We start from the raw sequence: 22,177 nt of genomic DNA, 5'->3' as shown, positions 1-22,177 counted from the left end.
GAATTGGAGCTACAGCTGCCAGCCTACACTATAGCCATAGCAGCACAGGATCCGAGCCACATCTTTGAGCCACAGCTCTTGGCAACACCAGATCCTTAACCCACTGAGCGAAGCCGGGGATCAAACCCGCATCCTCATGGATACTAGTCAGATTTGTTTCCACTGAGCCAAAATGAGAACTCCACACAAATTCTGTTCTGAAGGTCCTGCTATGCAGTCCTGAACTGTTTGGCCACAGAGTTACTGGTGGGTCCAGAAGGCTGAGAAACTGGAGGACTTATAGGGGTTGAAAAATATGATTTTGAGTCATGATGAGCAAGGGTGGTTTGGGGAGAAGGGAGCAATGATTTACCCTCCCAGGCTTTGGCTACTCAGAATGTGGTCCTCAGATTGCAGCCTCATCTCCATATGGGAGCTTGTTAGAAATATGGTATCCCAGGTCCCACCCAGTCCTTCTGGGGTCAGAAAGTGCAGTTCACAAGCCTCCCATGTGATTTGTATGCACCTTAAATTTTGAGAAGCACAGTTGTGGACCCATGGGTCTCAGCCTTGGCTATACATTAGAATCACCTGCAGAGATGAAACATCTCTAAGACCCTCAGGCCCCACTCAAGGCTACTCAGATCAGGTACTATGGCTCCAGAAGGCTATTGTGGGTGTGTTTTATGCCAGGTGACCTGATTTATGGCTTGACTAGATTACTCTGCTGCTGTGGAAGGTAACCTGCAAGTGTGTGCATGGAAGGGCGGCAGGACCAGGAACTGATGCAGGGAAAGCAGGAGACCTTCCATATTTGCTCCATCAGGCAGAGCAAGACTGGATCTGTGTCTTCCTTACCCAGACCTGGGCTTTCCTTCAAGGTAGGACAAAGTTCTCACTTTCATCCCACACATTGCCATCTCACATCCTCAGCTGGACTCTGTGACTCTCAGGAATGTCATGAGTAACCTACTTTTTAAGAGGACCACCTGACGACAGCCTATGAAGAATAGATTCTCCAGGAACAAGGGAGGAAGTAAAGAGGCTGCAACCAAACCATAGCTGCAGCAGTGGTTGATCCTTAACTCACTGAACTGAGCTGGGGCTGGGAATCAAACTGGCGCCTCCACAGAGAGAAGATGGATCTTTAAGCCACTGCCACTGGGAATTCCCTCAACCTTAGTACTCTTGACTTTTGCGGCTACGTAATTCTTTGTCACTGGGGGTGTCCTGAACACTGTAGGCTGTTTAGCAGCATCCTGGCCTCTACCCAGTTGTGACAACTCAGACATTGACAACTACCCTCCAGAGGGTAAAACTGCCCCAGGTTGAAGAATACCTAAACTAGGGCTGGGAGGAAGACTTAGAGAATACATTTTTTTTTTTTTTTTTTTTGCCGTTTCTAAGGCCGCTCCCTCGGCATATGGAGATTCCCAGGCTAGGGGTCTAATTGGAGCTATAGCTGCCGGCCTACGCCAGAGCCACAACAACGCCAGATCTGAGCCGCATCTGTGACCTACACCACAGCTCACGGCAACCCCGGATCCTTAACCCACTGAGCAAGGGCAGGGATCGAACCTGCAACCTCATGGTTCCTAGTCGGATTCATTAACCACTGAGCCACGACGGGAACTCCGAGAATACAGTTTTGATTGCTTAGTAGGAGTGTTCTTCAAGGAGACCCTGTCTTCCTTTTCTTCAAAGGTCTTTGGGTTTATGACCTGCAGGTGGTCGAGGGTCCACAATTATTTATTGCTGAATCAGGTATGGCTTCTTTTTACCACCTGCTTATACTAATCAAGTTGGACATTAGTAGGGTGAGCACCTATTTCAGTTCTAGGGACATCATAATCAACTATGGAAAGTCAAAGGTCTCCATAGGTCAGACTCTTCTGACTTTCAGCTCTGCTCCCCTTTGTGCTAACCACCTCTTTCTTGTTTTCTGTGATTCAGTGGTACCATCTGGCTCCCACCACCCTAGGATCTCATTATCCTGGGTGAATTCTGAGACCACAGCTTAATGGCAGTATTTCCCCCCTCTCATTTCTAATCTTTAGAGACCAACCACCATAGCCATTTTATGGAAACTGGGCTTCATTCTCAAAGCCTTACTTAAAGGTGTATCCTCACAACCATTCTGGGGGACATAGTTAGAGGTGTCTGAACAGGTATTGCATAATAAATCTGCTTAAGCTAACACTTTTTTCAAAGCCTTTGGATTCCTTCATCAGTATTCCAATAAGCTTATGAAACTTCAAATTTGGGAGTTCCCATAGTGGCTCAGGGGAAATGAATCTGACTAGCATCATGAGGACACAGGTTTGGTCCCTGGCCTTGCTCAGTGGGTTAAGGATCTGGCATTGCCATGAGCTGAGGTATAGGTCACAGATGCAGTTCAGATCTTGTGTTGCTGTGGCTCTGGTGTAGGCCAGCAGCTACAGCTCTGATTTGATTGACCCCTAGCCTGGGAACCTCCATATGCTGCAGGTGCAGCCATAAAAAGACAAAAAAAAAAAAAAAAAAAAAGAATGAATGAACAAAAGAAACTTCAAATTAATCTAGTGTAAAGTACCTTTGACTCCAGGTTTAGGATCATTTGTAGCCCCTTAAGCTAACTAATTTCAGAATCTCTGCTGAATACACTTAAACATACTTATTTCAATGGGTCCAATGCTATGTTTTTTCTTCCCTGATTCAGTACAACTTAAGATCCATTCCCTTGCATATTACTGAGGTTATATCAATATTTATTGACAAAATATTGCAATTCTTGGAGGTTGTATTGACCTCCTTCTGGGTCATACTTTGTAGCTAATCTCCAGGGGTCTGCTGGGACCTGAGTCTGGTTTTAGGTCTAGAAGTGACAAGAGGCATGAGGGCAGCTCCTAAAGAAAACCAACTGTTTTCATACTAGGCAATGACCTCAGAGGAATACTTTATAGGTTTTTCAGATGGGGGGAGAGCTGTTGTTCTTAGATGGGGTGGAAAGGCTGCTTCTGCTGGTAAAGGAAGGTCAGTAGAGTTCAGGGGTTCAAGGTCCCCGAAGTCTTTGGAATCTGCCCCCATATTCCCATCCCAAATTTTAAGTCATATTCCTTCTCAATCTATGTCCTAACCTTAATATAAGACACCCTGCCAAGGTGAAAATTCAATGTGTGTTTAATTCAGCTACCCCTAGGATTAAATTCCATGTTTGGTTTTCGGAAAACTTGCTCTTGTGGTACAGGACATCCTTATCTTTCAGAAAAATTACACATCCTTAAGCTCATTGCATTTTCCTCCCCACATTCTTTAGTGCACTTATAAGCAATTGTTCTCTCCCAACCTTTTTTTAATTTTCATTAAAAATCTTCCTTGGTAGCAAATAGTTCACTCAAATCCTTGCTGTCTATTGACACTTGATTACAGATATCTCCGTAACTCATGCATATCGTAAACTACTAGCATCTCCTATACTGTTGTCTCTAATTATACTGGGAAATCAATTCCAGATCACTCTAAACTAATTTAGAGACCCATCCTAAAGGCTATGCTCCCTGGAATCATGTTTAGTATAATTTTTTTTTTTTTTGTCTTTTTAGGGCCATACCTTCGGCATATGGAGGTTCCCAGGTTAGGGCTTGAATCAGAGCTGTAACTGCCGGCCTATACCACAGCCATAGCAACACTAGATCTGAGCTACATCTGTGACCTACACCACAGCTCATGGCAACACCGGATCCTTAACCCACTGAGCAAGGCCAGGGATCGAACCCACAACCTCATGGTTCCCATTTGGATTTATTTCCCCTGCACCAGGGTGGGAACTCCAGTTTTTTTCTTTTTTCTTTTTTTTTGGGGGGGTTGCACCTGCAGCACGTGGAATTCCCCAGGCCAGGGATTGACTCTGCACCACAGCAATGACAATGCCAAGTTCTTAACCCCAAGGCCACTAGGGAATTCCCAGTATCAATTTCTATGTCAGGGTTCAAGCAAGGAAACAACCACTGTGAAAATTATGGAATATGGGATTGATTATAGGATTTAAACCTTACACAATTGTGGGAGGAGATGGAGAAGTCTTTGGAAAGCCAGTGCATCTCTATCTGGTGGAGGCCTGAGGTCACCACAATCAATAGGTTTAGGAGTTGGAAAGAAAAGCTGAGCATGATGCAGGGAGAGTATGAAAAATCGGAATCACATCTGTCTCTCAGTGCCTCCAAATTTATGATTCAGGTGACTGTCCCCCAGCATTTAACCCAGGACATGGAGAAGACAGTTGAGATAAGGAGGAATCTGGGGGAGCTTCAGGCCCAGCTGCTGCCCCACACCAACAAGTTGAGCCATCAAACCAGTAGGAACGTAAGTGAACTGCCGTGGGGCACTTACTTAAATGGCTGTTGCTTTGCTTTGGAGGTTGAAATCACATGCGAATTTCTCTTAGGTCAAAATAAAACACACAACCACACAGGGGAGGGAATTCTGGGAAGTGCAGCTCCAGTTTAGTTAAATTAACAAAGTAGAAACCCACCATAGAAGGGGTTGAGTTTAGGGTTGATTTCAGAAATACAGCTAACAGCAGTTGTTGATGGATTGGATTTGTTAGCTGGGGAGAGAGTATTCCTTGCACATTTTTTTGTTTGAACAGTTTTCTTTAACTCAATTTTGATTCCTTTTTTGGAGTAAAACAGGCTCTTTATCCTTTACAAGGTTATTTCTTTCTTTTCTCTCTCTCTTTTTTTTTTTTTTTTTGGTTTTTAGGGCTGCACCCTTGTCACATGGAGGTTCCCAGGTTAGGGATCGAATTGGAGCTGTAGCTGCTAACCTACACCACAGCAATGCCAAATCTGAGCTGTGTCTGTGACCTACACCACAGCTCATGGCAACATGGGATCCTTAAACCACTGAGTGATGCCAGGGGTTGAACCTGTGTCCTCATGGATGCTAGTCAGATTCGTTAACAACTAAGCTACAACAGGAACTCCCGAGGTTATTTCTTTTTTTTTAAAAAAGTATTTATTTTTATTGAATTTCAGTTGATGTACAATATTATGTAAGTTGCAGGCATACAGTATAGTATTCACAGGATTACTTTTTTATTGCATCTGTAATGGTAATTTTAGCAGCAGACATTCATTGCTCCAGGTATGTCAAATAGATGCATCATTTTTGATGGCAACGCCAGTACGTTAGGAGTACTTCAGTACTGCCCCAGTAGCTTGCAGCTATCCTCATATCACTCTTCAGGGCATATCACTCTTCAGGGCATTATGGTTTCCTTATTCACTCAAGATTAATGTTTGGTTCCTATCTTCAAGAATCTGACCCACCTGCTGCTTGTTGAGACTCTTTCCTTCTGTGACTGTCTGGTCACCCTCTTTTCCTGACTTCTTTCTTCTCAGCCTTTCTTTTGCCTGCCCTTTCTTTGGTTGTTTCTCTGGCATTGCATCCCCAGGGAATTGCCTTTTATTTTTCTCTTTTGCTCTGCAAGAAAGATAAATTCCACTATCTCAGGAGATGGTACCAAAATTCTGGTGGCTTGCAATCTATATAATAGCACCTGTTCTTGTCAAGCAACTATCATATGCCATGTGAGTTACATATATATGTGTGTGTATGTATATATAGTCTTTAATTAAAAAAACCCTTCATAATCTTTAGTAAGACACACCTAATGGGGGTATTAATTATCCTAATTTTCAAATGAGGAAACTAAAGCTCAGTAAAGTTCAAGATTTTGCTCAAGCCATTTAGTAAATGGATTTGAACCAAGTTCTGTCAGACTTATAAGCTGTTGTCATAACAATGTTGGTTTACTGCTGCCTAAAAATCCAGCTCAGGGAGTTGCTGTTGTGGCGCAGTGGAAACGAATCCAACTAGTATCCATGAGGATTTGGGTTTGATTTCTGGCCTGGCTCAGTGGGTCAGGGATCTGGCTTTGTCATGAGCTGTGTTGTGGGTTGCAGATGAGGCTGGGATCCTGTACTGCTGTGCCTGTGGTGTAGTTTGGCAGCTGTAGCTTGGATTCACCCCCTAGCCTGGAAACCTCCATATGCTGCAAGTGCAATCCTAAAGAGCAAAAAACAAACTCCAGCTGAGATCTCCTCATTATCAGCCTTTGGTATTCAGTGGTATGATGGAGAGTCTCAAATGTGCCCTCTCATTTCAAATTTAATACATGTAAATCCATTCAGTCTCACTAACCATTCCACCATTCCAACCCCATCTAAAATGCACACACCTCTTCTGATATTCTTTATTCTTTACAAGGTAACAGTCCCCATAAGTTTCTGGACCTAGTGACATTCTGGGCCCTCCATCTCCTGCACTGCCCATACCTGGTTCTTACCGAGTCCTCCAATGTTGGGGTCAAAGGTATCTGTATCACTGTGGCTCCAATATCATTTTCCACGTCCTTTCTTAACTCTTGCCACTGTTCTTTCCATTTCACAGTTGGCTCTCTGCACAATTGCCAACTTATCTTCTGAAAAAAAAAAATCAATCTGGTCCTGGCAGTTTGCTTTAAAACTTCTTTTTATTCCATTTTTCCTACAAAATACATTTCAATCTCCTTGGTATGCTACCCAAGGCTCTTGGTGATTGGCCTGACCTATCTCGCAGTCAGTTATTTTTCACACATATATAAGTGATTACTCTTCAGATAGATGCCAGAGAGATGCAGAAAATATAAACATTTCCAAACTCAACTGAATTCATTTTGACTTTTTATCATTTTGACTATTTTCTCAATCAATGGATACTTCAAAAAGCATAACTATTATGAGATGGAGATGCATTTTTATATTTGTCAGGAAAGGTAGTCTCATATTATAAATGTTGGGAAACCAACTAGATCAGAATCTCATGAAATATATTTTCCAGGTTCCAGAGTTTATTTCAAGTAAATTTCTTAGCCAAACTTATTAGAAGGATATAGACTCTTAATTTAAGAGTATGTGGACTGATGGGCGTTCCTGTCGTGGCACAGGGGAGACAATATGACTGGGAACCATGAGGTTGCGGGTTCGATCCCTGGCCTCACTCAGCAGATTAAGGATCTGCGTTGCCGTGAGCTGTGGTGTAGGTTGCAGACGTGGCTTGGATCTGGTGTTGCTGTGGCTGTGGTGTCAGCCAGCCACTATAGCTCTGATTGGACCCCTAGCCTGGGAATCTCCATGTGCTGTGGGTGCGGCCCTAAAAAAGCAAAAAAAAAAAAAAAAGGTATATGGACTGATAAATTTGGGTTTCTATGTGTATTGTGGGGAGGAACTGGGTGAGATTGTGTTTTAAGGTAGGATTGTGGAGGCATATAAAAAGCAAGGAACGATTTTATTCAATCTCAATAATTCAAATAAAAATTTTAAATGTCCCTGGCTTTTTAAACATAAACTCCAAAAGGGGAATAAAGGCAGAGTTGGGAAAGGACATGATTTAGTAATGTGGAAATGTTATTCTATGAAACTCTGTCTTCTATTACAACCTGTGATAAAAGGGAGGATTAAAACTATTTTCCATCCTAATGATGGTTCTTCAGTGACCTCCCCAAGACACTGTCTTGGGTAGCCAGTCTCCCACTGGTGAAGCAGTGTGTGGAAAAAGTGGGCTGTGGGTTCAAACAGGTTTGAGTTCAAATCCTAGGCATATGCTCTGACCTTGAACAAATCAAAGCTCTGGGACTCTCTTTTTTGTTCTCCAAATGGGAATAAAATACACATTTCAAAGTAATGGTAAAGTTTCTATGAAGTGAGGTTGATCTGCAGAGGATTTATAGAGGTTCATTTGTTTTTCCCAATGTCATGCTTCCCAGTATCTCCTATATGTTTAGTGCTTCAGTCTCTGGAAACATCCTTGGAGTTGACTGAGTCCACTTGATGTGCAGATACCGAAATCAATAGAGGTCTTGTAGGTTATCTGCAGTTACATCAGAAAGGAGTTGGGAGTTCCTGTCCTGGCTCAGCAGTTAACGAATCTAACTAGCATCCATGAGGATTCAATCCCTGGCCTCGCTCATTGGGTTAAAGATCTGGCATTGCTGTGGCTGTGGTGTAGGCCAGCACCTACAACTCCGACTGGATCCCTAGCCTGGGAACCTCCACATGCTGTGGGTGCAGTCCTAAAAAGACAAAAAAAAAAAAAAAAAAAAAAGTGTATGACAAGGACCCTACCCTGTGTTTTTTCCTTTTCATTGATTTCATTCCAAGGGACGAAGAAACCAGACAGCAATGAAATAATATGGAGATATAAAATTGGCTTGCATGTAGCAAATACTCAAGAGCCTTCTTAATGGCAGTCTGTGACAGGAGCAGGCAGACAGAGGCATCTATTTACCTGAGGTGCTCACAAACTGGCAGCAGTGATACAGACTTAACCCAAGATCTGTAGGACAGATTAGATTGAAATAACTATAAGCAAAGTGCCAAGTGCTGCACACCCGGAGGAAGGAGGGGTGAATTTGCCTGAGGACAAAGTCTAGAGTCTGGGCCACTGGGTGTGGGGAGGGCAGTCTACCAGCTCACCATTCATGAATGCAGCACAGATTTGTGCCAGCTAACAACTGTGTCCTGATGCTAGATCTGAAAATAAGAGGAGAGAGAACCTACCCATAATGTACAGTCATGAGTGGGGACAGGAATAAGATGCAGGGGAAAATAACAATGCTAGGCAATACTTTAAAAGAGATGTAAACAAAAGCAGAAGCAGCATTATTTACAGTGCAGCAAACCAGGCAGCCTCTGAATTGCTGGGATGGGGCTTGTTCTCTGCAGAAACCCCTCTGTTATTTGGTCATATTCCTTTTCTGCCAGCCAGGTGCATAGATACAGCTCTACTCCTCACTCTCTCTCTGTTTCTTGCTCTTGCTTCTCTTCTACACACAACTCCCTCCTACCCATCCCCGCTTTTCCTCTGAACTTCTGGTCTGAGGTAACATCTACTCAGCTGCAGCAGAGGCTCCACCCCTATGAGGCCCCACCCCTATGAGGCCCCTGCTGGGTTCCTGCAGGAATGGGGTAACTTCCATTGTGCACTAACTGTCCAGAAAAGCAGAAAGTGGAGGAGGAAGGTGGGCAGAGGGCAGGCTGAGAACAGCCAAAGAGTGTCCATGGTCCCCTGGGTGCAAGCTTGCATCTATTTCTTCATAACACTCTGTGCAATATTGAGTTACCTCTAATCAGAGAGATCAGTAGTGTTCAAGCTTGGTTGGTCATCAGAATCTTCAAGAGAGCTTTTAAAAGATGCAGTCATCCAGGCCACACTGAGACACATAGAAGTGGCTCTCTTTGGTTGGAGATCAAGTGTGAGAACAGTTTATAATGCTGTGCAGGTGTTACTTATGACATGCACTTAGAGCTGAGAGTCACAGGAATTAATTCAATTTTCTATGAGCTCTCATTAAAAGTTATTTTTGTGAGCTACTGCTATGGGAATCTGACAAACCAGCTCTTTTCACATATGGAAGAGTGAAGAGTAAAGACTGTAAATGGCTAAGAAAGTCAAATTTTCAAAACAGAGAAATTTTAAATAATTTTAAATATTTCCCCTCATAAGTTTGTGGCAAACTTATGGGAGTAGTTGGGAAGTCTTCTGCTTAGAGTCTTCAGTCTGGGGGGATGGGCAGGTATCCTGGCTCAGGTGTAACTAATTGGATGAAGCTCACTCACATTGTCAAAGGTAATCTGCTTAAAGTCAACTGACTGTAGGGATTAATCTCACCTACACAATTCTTTCACAGCAACATCTATACTAGTATTTGATCAATCAACTAGGGGTAATGGCTTAGCAAAACTGACAAAATGTAACCAGCACTGCACCGTTAGGCTGTCTGCAGGTAGGGGTCAAAGTGTGCTGTTAAGATGAGACATTAATGTTGTGGTATCCCAGTAGCCCTATAATTTGGATTTGCAGCCATACACAGATAGCAGTGGTCTTTCCAGGGTGGTGGGAGGACTAGTGGTCTGCCTTTGCTTGCCAGCTATATAAACTTTCCCTGGGGAAGTCTTTTAGGCTCTTCCCATCCCAGGACTGCTCTCAGATGCCAGCAGGGCTGCCAAGGAAAAGCATTCTTCTTCTGCCTGAATTGGGCCTGTTGCTGCCAAGTTTTCAGATGTGAGGATTTCCCGGGCTGAGCGATATCCTAGATGTGATTTCTGCTAGGTCTGTCTGAACGCTGGGAATATAACAAAGGGTGAAATTAAACTACCCAGAGGCCTTCAAATAGCCTGAATCAGTGCTGAAGATTAGAATCATCTGAGATTTTAAACATATGTATGCCTTGGCCCTGCTGCCTGAGATTCTTATTTACTTGTTCTCAGGTGAGATAGCATCATAATGTTTAAAAAATTCCCCAGTTGATTCTAATAGGCAACCAGAGTTGAGAATCACAGCTATATTAGGTTGGTTCTCCTAGAAGCAGACCTCAGGCCAAGCATTTGCCATTTATTTATTAAGGATGTTTGCCAACGAGAAACCAGTGAGGGAGTGGGGAAGCCAGACAAAATGCTACTTCAGGGCAAGTTCCCATCTCAGCCTGATCCCACAGGAAGTTCTGGAACATAAATTACACCCACAGTTTGTCTAGCCTTGAGGAAGAGGAGCAGGACTCTCCTACCTCTACTTCAGTCAGTCATTATCTTCAAGGCAGAAATATAAACTCCCAGTCACTTCCTGCACTTTGCACAAGTGAAGTGGCCATGGTGTCCAAGGTCAAGCCTCTTGAGAAGGTTACATTCGCCCACGGTTAGCAGCAAAGCCCTCTGAACCTGGGGAATTAGAGCATGGAACTGCTAGAAAAGATCCAAAGGGGATATAAATGGGCACTAAGAATTTCCCATACACTAAGTAAATGAATATTATTATTACTATTTCTGGGTCTGTCTTAGTTGCTAGTAGTCTGTATGAGGCAGTCAGGGGAGCTTATTATAAAGTTTCTGCTTCAAGAACTTAAAGGCAGCTTTGATCATTGATAATACTTAGCAAATGTCTGGAACTGTGGAGGGTCTAAAATTTCCCCCCTACTTGCAAACTAACAAGTTAGCCAAACGCTTTCATGAATGCTGGCAGAGATATGAGACCACTACTTCACAGACAAAGGATTTGATTACAGGATCACAGTAGCCAAGCATTAACATTTTCTTGCAATGGTTCCCTAAGCCTAGATTCCCACAGAGCAGTGAAGAGGGTTAGATGACAGTGGCACATGCTGTGTGTGGGCTGTGTTACAGAGAGGAACCCTGAGCTTAGAGCACCCGGATCTTTTATAATGGGAGGTGAGCAAAACTCCCTTTGCTCTAGAGGAAGAAATTATCTTTAGTTCCAAAGACTGTTCACTATACAAGCATTCTTGAAAAGATAGCTTGGTTTAAAGGCCTGAAGCATGCAGGACATTTGGATAACTGTCACCAGCTGCAGGGGCAGAGGGATCTTTGGTACATGTTCCTTCTTCTAGATTCTGACAAGTATTTCTGGAGAAAATCCTTTCCCTGATGCATACATGTGGGTTAATCTTGGTGATTTTAAGAAACTCTCAAAATCTTGTAATTATTTTTTACTTATTTGCCTTTGTGGTTACTCCATATATCATCATTTCACGATATTCTATTATATCACGCTATTATAACAGGAAACCAACCTGATGTCTTTTGGCCTCCATATCTGAAAACTAAGTAAGGAGGTCTAAATAGGCTCCAAGGATCTTTCCAGACCCGGGGTTAGAAATCTTGAACATGTATGAGATGTTTGGGAACATGATAATTTTAGCAACAGACTAAGAAAAAAAATTTTAATACCTACAAGAACAATTTAATTTCATTTAAAGTCATCACAATGTTGTGTATCAGCTCTGTTATTCATGTATAGATGAAGAAATTGAGACTCAAGAGATGTGACTTGTTTAAGGTCACAGAGCTACCAAGAACATTGCCAGGATTTAAAATCAAATTCATTTGAATCCAGAGTCTGCTTCTTCCAGTTGTCATATTTAAATTCTATAATGTCTAATACAAGACAATATCCTGGTGATGCTGCCTGAAGAACCAGTGGCTTCATGAGGGAGCAAACTGTTTCCACCTTCCCTTTTTATTACGGGACATTGTGAAAGTCTAAATTGTACTCTATTATAACTGGTGTGGCTTTACTCTAGTTCTTTAATTGAAGCCTACCAAAGGGTCCAGACTTGTTTTAATCAAATTATTGAAAATGTTATAACATCCTTACCTATTTATATAAGTCCTAGACTAATTTCTTTCCACCACCCTTTGTCATCCACACTGTATATACACATAATCACACTAATACAAAACCAAATTTATTTTTCAGCCCATATATACCATTTTTCTCAAAGTCTACATCCCTCGGAATGACCCTGTCCTTAAAGTTACTTAGCATAGCATGAGGTAGTGCTAAAAGTTGGAAAAGGACTTAAAAAAACCCCATAAATCTAGTTGACTCTCAACTTTTACAATATGAGATTTTTTTTAACATCAGAAAATTGCAACTCCACATGATAATAGTGGTGCATTTTTATATTCCATTGATGGAAAAATACATGAATAAAACCAAAATGAATTCAGTAAATCTTTGAGATGAATTTACATTTTCTTCATCTCAACAGCATCTATATCCATCTGAAAAATAATCACTCATGTATGTGTGAGAAATAGCTAACTTCTAGTGAGGCTGGGCCAGTTGTCAAGGGCCTTGGGGAACACAAGAACATTGAAATTTATTCTGTAGGCAGAGTGGTATCAAAAAGGTTTCAAAGCAAAATGACAAAATTTAATAGTTTTTTTTCTGAAAGATAATTTTGGCAGCAGTGTGGAGAGCCAAATGGCATATGGAAAGACTAGTAGCACAAAGTCGATTAGGACATAGAAGATGCCAGGGCCACAGTGATGCACAGATACTCTGGCCCCAGCACCAAAGAACTTGGTGACCAGCTACATATGAGGTTTGCTAGGCAAGGCATGGCTAAGAGTATTTCTAAATTTGAAAACTCTTTTTGGGTAGTGTGACCCTGAGTGAAAAAAAAAATTATCAGGAGAGGAGGCTTTTATTAATTTCTTTGTTTGGGAGGAGGGAGTTGGAATAGGGGAGACTATAGATAGTACTGAGTTATACATACTGGTCTAAACTGAAGCAGTATAACTAGAACTTTAGCTAACAGGCAACCATTTCCTCTGATGGCACAAGTAGAGACCTAGGGAAAGCTTGGTTTTATTCTCAGGGCAAGGGTTCATTCCTGACCTCTCTTGGGAGAACAAACTTACTCCTAGTCAGTGCTCAGCTTGATCCTTGTTGAAAGAGTTGAAATTTCTGGGAATTCTGTATGTTATTCCAAGTACAACTTCCCCCAGGGAACAAAACTCAAAGACTGAAGGAGAGATAATTTTAGTTCCAGTGTTTAGTTTGGAATCTTTTAGAAGCAGAGACTGTGACAAGAATTCTAGTTGAAGCAGGTTATTTGGGAGTTTCAGGAAACACTGATAAGAATTTGAGAAGTAAAATAGGGAAGGAAAAGTAACTGTGAGAAGTAATATTAAATGGCCACCACAGTGGGAGACCAGAGCTTAATTCTATAAGGACCTTCTTGGAAATGATACAAAATACACACCCAAGGGATGAGGCAGCTAGGCTATTTATATGCCAACTTCGAGTTACTGGTTGAGGGTTACTGCTAGAAGTACATTTTTTCACTTGTGAGAAGCTTAGGTAGAGAAGCCTATTGCATTTCTGAAAAATGTTCCCAGGCAACAAGAGGCAGATATTGGCACTTGGAAGGGATTTGGAGCCTGCTGCAAGGTCTAAAAGATATGGGAGGGCACTGACTATATATGCTGCCCCCTGTCCTGAGGGAAGAGAGCATGAACACATGCAGTAGGAAGGCATGCTTAGACCTCTAAGAGCTTTACTATTAAAATCAACAGGAAACATAGAAACAATACAACCTTAATTGAGCAGGAAAAGAAAATATCATTGTAGGGCAGCCAACTTATTGGGCTAATGCTTCAAAGAAAGCTATAATAGTTATCAGGGAAATAACTAACCTGGAAAAATGCAAGATGCGTTGAAGCTGCATTGCTCTGGACCCTTTGTGCTTTTATTACCAAAATCAGTTATCCAGTGATTTCTATCATCTCAGTGGTTTAGATCAAGGAGGTCAAACTTTCTGAAAAGGGCCACATCATATTATAGCCGTTGTGGACCATGCGGTCTCTGCCACAACTGCTCAGCTCTACCGCTGTACAAAATGGGCATGGTTGTGTTCCAGTAAATCTCTAGTTACAAACACAAATTTCAATTTCATGTAATTTTGATTTATAACATAATATTAATCTTCTTGTTATTTTTTAACAATTTAAAAATGTAAATATATGGAGTTCCTGTCATGGCTCAGTGGTTAACGAATCCGACTAAGAACTGTGAGGTTGTGGGTTCAATCCCTGGCCTTGGTCAGTGGGTTAAGGATCCGGCATTGCTGTGAGCTGTGATGCAGGTTGCTGACAAGGCTCTGATCTGGTGTTGCTGTGGCTCTGGCATAGGCCGGCGCCTATAGTTCTGATTAGACCCTTAGCCTGGGAACCTCCATGTGCCAAGGATGCAGCCCTAGAAAAGACCAAAAAAAATTAATTAAATAAATAAAAATGTAAATTTATATTCTTAACCTGTAATTCATACAAAAACAAATTGGGGTGGGGTGGGGTGGGGTGGGGGTCTGATTTGGCTCATGCTCCATAGTTCACTGACCCCTGCTGTAGAAGGGAAGGCAGATGAATATTTCCATCTGTGATATCTTGAAGCCCTTGGTCATTTAAATATCCATGTCATTCAGTGGCATTGCCAATGTCTGGCAAACAGTGTCCCTCACATGCTGTGTCATTGAATCTCAGACACATTGATGATGGCACTTTAATAATCTAACTAGAAAAGTTTTTTGGGTTTTTTTTTTTCTATTTTTGACATAGGTTCTGTGACTTTTTTGTTTATCCCCCCTTTTTGTTATAACTCACATATGGTTATATTTACTCTTCTAAAGTATATAATTCAGTAGTTTTCAGTATATTGACAATTTATCATGACAACCTGGAAAAGATTCCATCACCATCTAATCCCAGCATAGTTTCACTACCCCAGGGAGAGTTCCCAATACTATTAGGAGTCACTTCCTAATACCTCCCTTGCCTGACCTCTGGCCACACTAACCTACTTTCTCTATCTCTATGGATTTACCTAGTCTTGATAGTTCATGTAAATAAGATCATACAATATATGGCCTTTGATTTTTTTTTTTTTTTTTTTTGTCTTTTTGCTATTTCTTTGGGCCGCTCCCGCGGCATATGGAGGTTCCCAGGCTAGGGGTCGAATCGGAGCTGTAGCCACTGGCCTACGCCAGAGCCACAGCAACGTGAGATCCGAGCCGCGCCTGCAACCTACACCACAGCTCACAGCAACGCTGGATCGTTAACCCACTGAGCGAGGGCAGGGACCGAACCCGCGACCTCATGGTTCCTAGTCGGATTCATTAACCACTGCGCCACGACGGGAACTCCACGGCCTTTGATTTTTTTTTTTTTTTTTTTTTTTTGTCTTTTGTCTTTTTTGTTGTTGTTGTTGTTGCTATTTCTTGGGCCGCTCCCGCGGCATATGGAGGTTCCCAGGCTAGGGGTTGAATCAGAGCTGTAGCCACCGGCCTACGCCAGAGCCACAGCAACGTGGAATCCGAGCCGCGTCTGCAACCTACACCACAGCTCACAGCAACGCTGGATCGTTAACCCACTGAGCGAGGGCAGGGACCGAACCCGCAACCTCATGGTTCCTAGTCGGATTCGTTAACCACTGCGCCACGACGGGAACTCCGACCTTTTTTTTTTTTTTTTTGTCTTTTGTCTTTTTTGTTGTTGTTGTTGTTCATGGCCTTTGATTTTTTAAATTTTATTAAAAAAAAATTTTTTTTGACTTTTTAGGACTGCACCCACTGCATATGGAAGTTCCCGGGAGAGGGGTTGAATCAGAGCCGCAGCTGCTAGCCTGCACCACAGCCACAGCAACACCAGATCCAAGCTGTGTCTGCCACCTATACCACAGCTCGTGGCAATGCCTGATCCTTAACCCACTGAACAAGGCTAGGGATTGAACCTGTGTCCTCATGGATCCTAGTCAGGTTCTTTACCATTGAGACACAATGGGAACACCTAGATGGCTTTTTATGTGTCTTCTTTCATTTAGCATAATGTTTTCAATGTTCATCTATATTGTTGCATGAATCTATACCTCCATTCCTTTTTATGGCTGAATAATATTCCATGGTATAGACATACTACAATTTGTTTATGCATTAGTTGATAGATATCAGGTGGTTTTCACTTTTTTGACAATATGAATATTGTTGCTATAAACATTCATGCACAGGTTATTGTATAGACATAAGTTTTCATTTCTCTTGGACTTAATGTATAGAAGTAGAATTGCTAGGTCAAATGGTAATTCTGCGTTTAATTTTTTGAAGAACTGTCAAATCGACGGAAAGTTTTAAATCCACTATATCATGACTGCCACCTCAGTAACCGTAAAATACAGTCAAATCGTAAGAAGCATTCTGATTTTGGAGAGGTTACAATTAAAAAAATTTTTTAAAAGTATGTATTAGGATTTATATAATAGAATATAAAAATTTGACTTCAATTGTTAATTGAGGGGAAAAGGAAAAAGCAATAGTAAATCTTGTGGGCATGAGAATTCTGGTCCACAGATAGTAGGTATGAATTCATACTATAAATTGATATTGGAATTCCAATTTTTATTTTAGAATTAGTTTGATCATCATGAGTCTATTTATGGGTCATATCAACTCTAGTCTTGGAAATATATGTTTTTTTGATGTGTAAAGGTCCAAACTTCAGATTGTGATGTCTTTAAGAAATAATATATTCCCTGAGGCATGTTTGGGTGGCCTAGCTGAGATCTCACCTAACAGCTGTGCCCTTTGAACTGTCTTCCATTTTGACAGTAGTAAAGAGGGAACCATGAAACATGCATAGATTGTTATTTCTAAAATTTTGGAGGTGAGAGTTCCCCTTGTGGAAAAGTCAGTTAGAAATACAACTAGAATCCATGAGGATGTGTGTTCAATCCCTGGCCTTGCTCAGTGGGTTAAGGATTCAGCATCGCTGTGAGCTGTGGTATAGGTTGCAGATATAGCTTGGATCTGGCATTGCTGTGGCTGTGGCATAGGCTGGCAGCTGCAGCTCCAATTTAACCCCTAGCCTGGGAACTCACATATGCTGCAGGTGCAGCCCTAAAAAGGAAAATAAATAAATAAATAAAAAGTTTGGAGGTGAAAGTAGGTGGAGTGATAAGTGGTTTTGTCCAGAAATTAGCTGAATAACAATGAACTCAGGAGGAATGATAAACTGGAGGATTGGTAGAGGAATGATCAGGTTGTCACTAGCATTGATGGAATGCTTGGATGGGGGAGAGCAGTGTTTTTCTCTGAAGGGTTAATGGATCTTGAGTAGCTGAAGCAGTGATATTTAAATTTGGTGCTATTGCAGTAAAGATTCTTTCTGAACTCTTGTGTGTTTTGATAAGAGCATATTTAAATTACCTTCTAAAAATGGAATAAAAATTGAATGAATAGTGAAGATTAATAAGGATAGAAAATATATTTCATGTCCAGGGTTGTAGTAATTAGTTCTGGAGGCGACAAAGTGGGAGAAATTTTGGAGTGAGTATGGCTGGGTGATTGCTGAAAAGAGGGTCATTGGGTCCCAGTGACATTTAGGAGTCAAGATTGGAGCAGCAGAATTTTAGATGCCTGGGACTATCTTTGTAATGTAGGTACCTCAGTTAATATTCCAGAAATAATTTTCTTAGCTATGGTGCAACAGGATCTGTTTGGTCAGGAGTATTGTTCCAGTTGCCAAGCTGCATAACAAACATCCCCACAACTTACTGGTTTAACATCCGTTTTGCTCACAAATATACAATATGTGCAGTGCTCATGTTTGCTCTACTTTGTGTCACCTGGGGCAACTTGAATGCTGGGAGCTGAAATCACATGAAAGCTCTCTTCCATATCTGGCAGTTGATACTAGGAAGACTCAAATACCTAAGTGCAACTATAACTGGGGCTCTTTGCATAGCTCTATCTCTTTGTATCTTCTACATTAAATCTCTCCAGCACAGGCAGTTTCATACTTTTTAGTTATCAGCTCCCAAGACATGTATCCAAGAAAGGAGAGCCAGGTGGGATCTAATCACCTTTTTTGAGTTAGCTTCAAAGTCCATGCAGTGTCACTGTGCCATATGTTCTTTGTTGAGGTAGTTACACAAATCTGAGGGAGTATCAGTGTTGCATTGTAAAAAGAGCATGTGGAATAGATGTGGCATCTTTGGAAAATATGCCCACCCTCTGGCCACAACAATTATATCCCTCTGATGTGAAAAATATTCTTCCCCTCCTGAAAGATCCTCAACTCTCAGTGCTTTACAGCATCAGATCAAAGTCCAGGATCCTGCTGTATAAACATGGTGCCGGTGAAGATGAGGTCCCTTGGGTGCAGTACAGCTCCTTGAGTACAATTCCTCTTTACCCAAAAGATCTACGAACTGAAAAGACAAGTCGTCTGCTCCCCACACACCCAATATACAATAGTGGGATAGGCTTAAAACCACTCTAAATGCCTTTATAAGGAGGGGAAATAGGAGGAACACAAGAGTTGCCATTCCAAAGCACCTTTTTTTTTTTTTTTAAATGAAAAAATTTTTTTGATAAGAGGGTGGATTCTCAGGTTAAATTTTTCTGGTGAGATAGCAATGCCAAAATCCTGTGTTCAGGATGCCTGTGATGGAACTCCAGCTCTGACATGAGCTAGTTGTACAATCTTGCTGTACTTCAAATCAGTCATCTATACAATGTGGATTGTAGGACTATTATCTACTCCACAGGGCTGTTTTGAAAATAAAATATGTTCATGTTTGTAAAATGCCAAAGCAACTTTGAAATTTAGCTGGGCATATGCTATCCATTTTGTGATTAGGATTCAGTCTTACTTCCTGAGAATGATTTACAGTGGCTCTTGGCTCTGCCCTCTGGGCTCTTGGTTTTGCCATCTGAATCATCATTTCCTTTTCCTAATAAATTGCTTATGTATTGCAACAGAGTAATTTTCTCAGCCTACTTCCAACACTTAGTTATATGTGGGTCCAAATCTTTTAATTTTGTAAATTTCATGTTTCTTTTAGTTTAAGCTGTGTATTCACCAATACAGTCTCTTAAAAATTTAGTAGATCTCCTCTGAATATTGTTATTATCCTCCATTAGACAAAAAACCACATCTACATGTCTCCCTGAGATAAGCCCCTTTGTACCAAGCTTTTTGTAAGACTGCTATAAGACAATGCTCTTAAAATTCTTAGAATCACAATGAGGAGAGGATCTGTGAGACACAACATTAAGTTCCTTACAGGGACTTTGGTCTGTTTGAACTGCTACCTTAAACCTTTCTTAGGCCTTAAGAAAGGGATTTATAGTCGCTACTTTGCTCTCATCTTTAGACCATGTATTTCTCATAGGGTCCTGAATTGGATCTTTGCTGGGAATCACTTTTTTCTTTTCTCCTTTTTTTTTTCTTTGTATTTTTGCTTTTTTTTTTTTTTTTTTTTTTTTTTTTTTTCTCCACACCTGTGGCATATGGAGGTTCCCAGGCTAGGAGTATAATCGGAGCTACAGCTGCCAACCCATACCACAGCCACAGCAACGCCAGATCCAAGCAATGTCTGTGATCTACCCCACAGCTCATGGCAATGCCAGATCCTTAACCCACTGAGAGAGGTCAGGGATGGAACCCACAACATCATGGTTCCTAGTTGGATTCGTTTCCGCTGCACCATGATGGGAATTCCTGGAATCATTTATTAATTTTAGAATCATCTGTCTTTTGGAGAGCTGAGAATGATGAACATTCTGCCACTGCATAATAAGGGTCTCCTTTTCTCTGGCTTCCAGTATCATTTGCATCCCTTTTCTTTAAGCTATCACCTGCAGCCTCTCTCTCTGCTTCTCTCTTCCTTCTTTCCTCCCTAACCCCTCCCTCCTTCACCCCAAATTGCTTGGGGTTGACTATCCCAGCTCCTCTTTTCTAGCTGTATGGTCCTATTCAATTCTTCAACCTCTTTATAATTCTTTTTCCTAATAAATTGGAATCATGATATCATTGACCTCATGAAGTTGTGGTGAAGATTAAATGAAAAAGTGCATGTTGAATCCTTAGAACAGTATTTTGCTTACACAATAAACTCAGTTAAAGAACAGGCCGATGTGATGGTGCCATGGAGGTGAGCAGAGCTGTATCTAAGTTTATTTATTTATTTATTTTTTGTCTTTTGTCTTTTGTCTTTTTTGTTGTTGTTGTTGCTATTTCTTGGGCCGCTCCCACGGCATAAGTTTAATTAGTAGTGAAGCTATGTCACTTGGGGCACTCTTTTAAAAAAAATAGAAAACTGTTTGACATGTATAAGAAAAAGATGACTATGGCTGAAGTGTAGAAAGCAAGGATAAGGTGATGTCAGAGATATAGTCTATAGTAGGGTCATGTTGGACCCTAACAACCCTGTACAAATTCCTTAATTTGAATTTTAGTCCAAGTACAATGGTTAGTCTCCGGAAAATTTAGAACAATATTTTGATATGATCCAATTTTTGTTTTAAAAATAGCTGTTCAGGATAATGGATTCTATAGGAGAAAGAAAGGAGGCAGAAGGCTGTTAAGGTGCTGATGGTACAGAGGGGAGAGGGATGCTTTCAGTTAGGGCAGTGGCCAGAGGAGATAGGAAAGAAGTAGACAAATTTGCACTTATTTTTGAAACAGAGGTAAAGGAATTTATAATGGATTTAATAAAAAAAAATTAAGATACTCAGGTTTTTAGCTTGAGCCAAATTATGTGTTTAGATGTGCTCATACTTTTAATTGGGCTCTTCTTGATTTTAATACAGATTGTACTCTTTTTTAAGATTATGCATCTTTTTTCTTTTTTGGTCTTTAGGGCCACAGTCATGGCATATGGAAGTTCTTGGGTTAGGATTCGAGTTAAAGCTACAGCTGCAGCCTACGCCACAGCCACAGCAATGCCAGATCCAAGCTTCATCTGCAACCTACACCACAGCTTGTGGCAACGCCAGACTTTTAACCCCCTGGGAGAGGCCAGGGATCAAACCTGCATCTTCATGGGTACTATCTGGGTTCTTAACCTGCTGAGTCACGACAGGAACTCCTATGTACCCATTTTTATGATTAAGCTTTCAGAGTCTTAGAGTGCTAATTGAGATCCTCGTGTACTTCCTCAATTTTCTCAAAGTTATTCAAACTCCCATTTTTCCAGGTTGCTTCCACTTGCCAAATCTAAGGGTTAAATTTTATCGCCTGTCCTCAATTACTGAGAGGAGGATGCAGATGATTCTCCTGCTTGTTGGCACACTTTTCCTATCAGCCTCCAGCTCCACCCTGTCCTGATTCTCCCCTGGCATTCTATCTGCTCTGGCTACTGTCTCCATCTCTCTGCCTACTCCTCTTCTGCATGTTTCTCTGGCACTGGAGTCCCTGAGCTTTTGCTTTTGATTCTCTTTAGTTTTCCAGCATCATACCCTTGGCAACACCCCTTATCTATATCATGATGACTGATGACTTTCACATCTATATGAGGATAATGGCACCGATCACTTTTGCTGCCTGGCCCTTTGTTGGTTGGTGTACACATTTTCTCATTTAATCCATTCCTCAAACTCCAGGAGGAATACGTTCTTAGTAAGGTTAAAGTTCTTGTCTAGGTTCTCATAGCTAGGCAAAGTTAAAGCCAGTGTTTGAACCCAGGCCTGGGTGACTCATAAGCTATTGTTATAACCACTCAGATTTCCTGCATCTGAGCTCCAGCTTGGATGATCATATTTCTAGACCTGTACATGCAGTTGCCTAATAGGTACATGCATGCAGGCACTTTGAAGTGATCTCCCAATCTGTTCTGCAACAAAAAATGATATGATACATTGGGTTTTAACTTATACCCAGACTTCAAAATTACAAATATGCATATCTCTTCCTCTCTCTCACTCTACCACTCACACTGCTGAGAATAGCTCAGCAGGATGGGGCTGAAGAATGGGTGCTGTGAAACTTAAGGAAAAAAGTTAACATAAAACAAGACACAGAGACATTTATCTTAAGTAAAGGTG

General features: G+C 41.4%; 1 protein-coding gene and 1 long non-coding RNA gene across 4 annotated transcripts in view; one reads left to right on the top strand and one right to left on the bottom strand.

Moving 5' to 3' along the window:
* ASNS (asparagine synthetase (glutamine-hydrolyzing)) overlaps nucleotides 1-22,177 on the top strand; it is a 183,159-nt gene that overhangs the window by 88,740 nt on the left and 72,242 nt on the right. The gene's annotated exons all lie outside the window — the stretch shown is intronic.
* Nucleotides 4,949-6,442, bottom strand: LOC106504961 (uncharacterized). Its single transcript, XR_001298963.3, has 2 exons — nucleotides 6,308-6,442; nucleotides 4,949-5,442 (listed from the first exon to the last, which is right to left on the bottom strand). It is a non-coding gene; the product is annotated as an uncharacterized LOC106504961 (long non-coding RNA).

This window comes from Sus scrofa, chromosome 9 (genome assembly GCF_054392235.1).
Source record: "Sus scrofa isolate SSC_HxYL_T2T_F1_AM1 chromosome 9, Sscrofa_HxYL_maternal_Yorkshire_Landrace_v2.0, whole genome shotgun sequence".
Classification (NCBI taxonomy): Eukaryota; Metazoa; Chordata; class Mammalia; order Artiodactyla; family Suidae; genus Sus; species Sus scrofa.
Note: the sequence above shows the minus strand (reverse complement) of the source record. Positions and strands in the feature narration are given on the sequence as shown.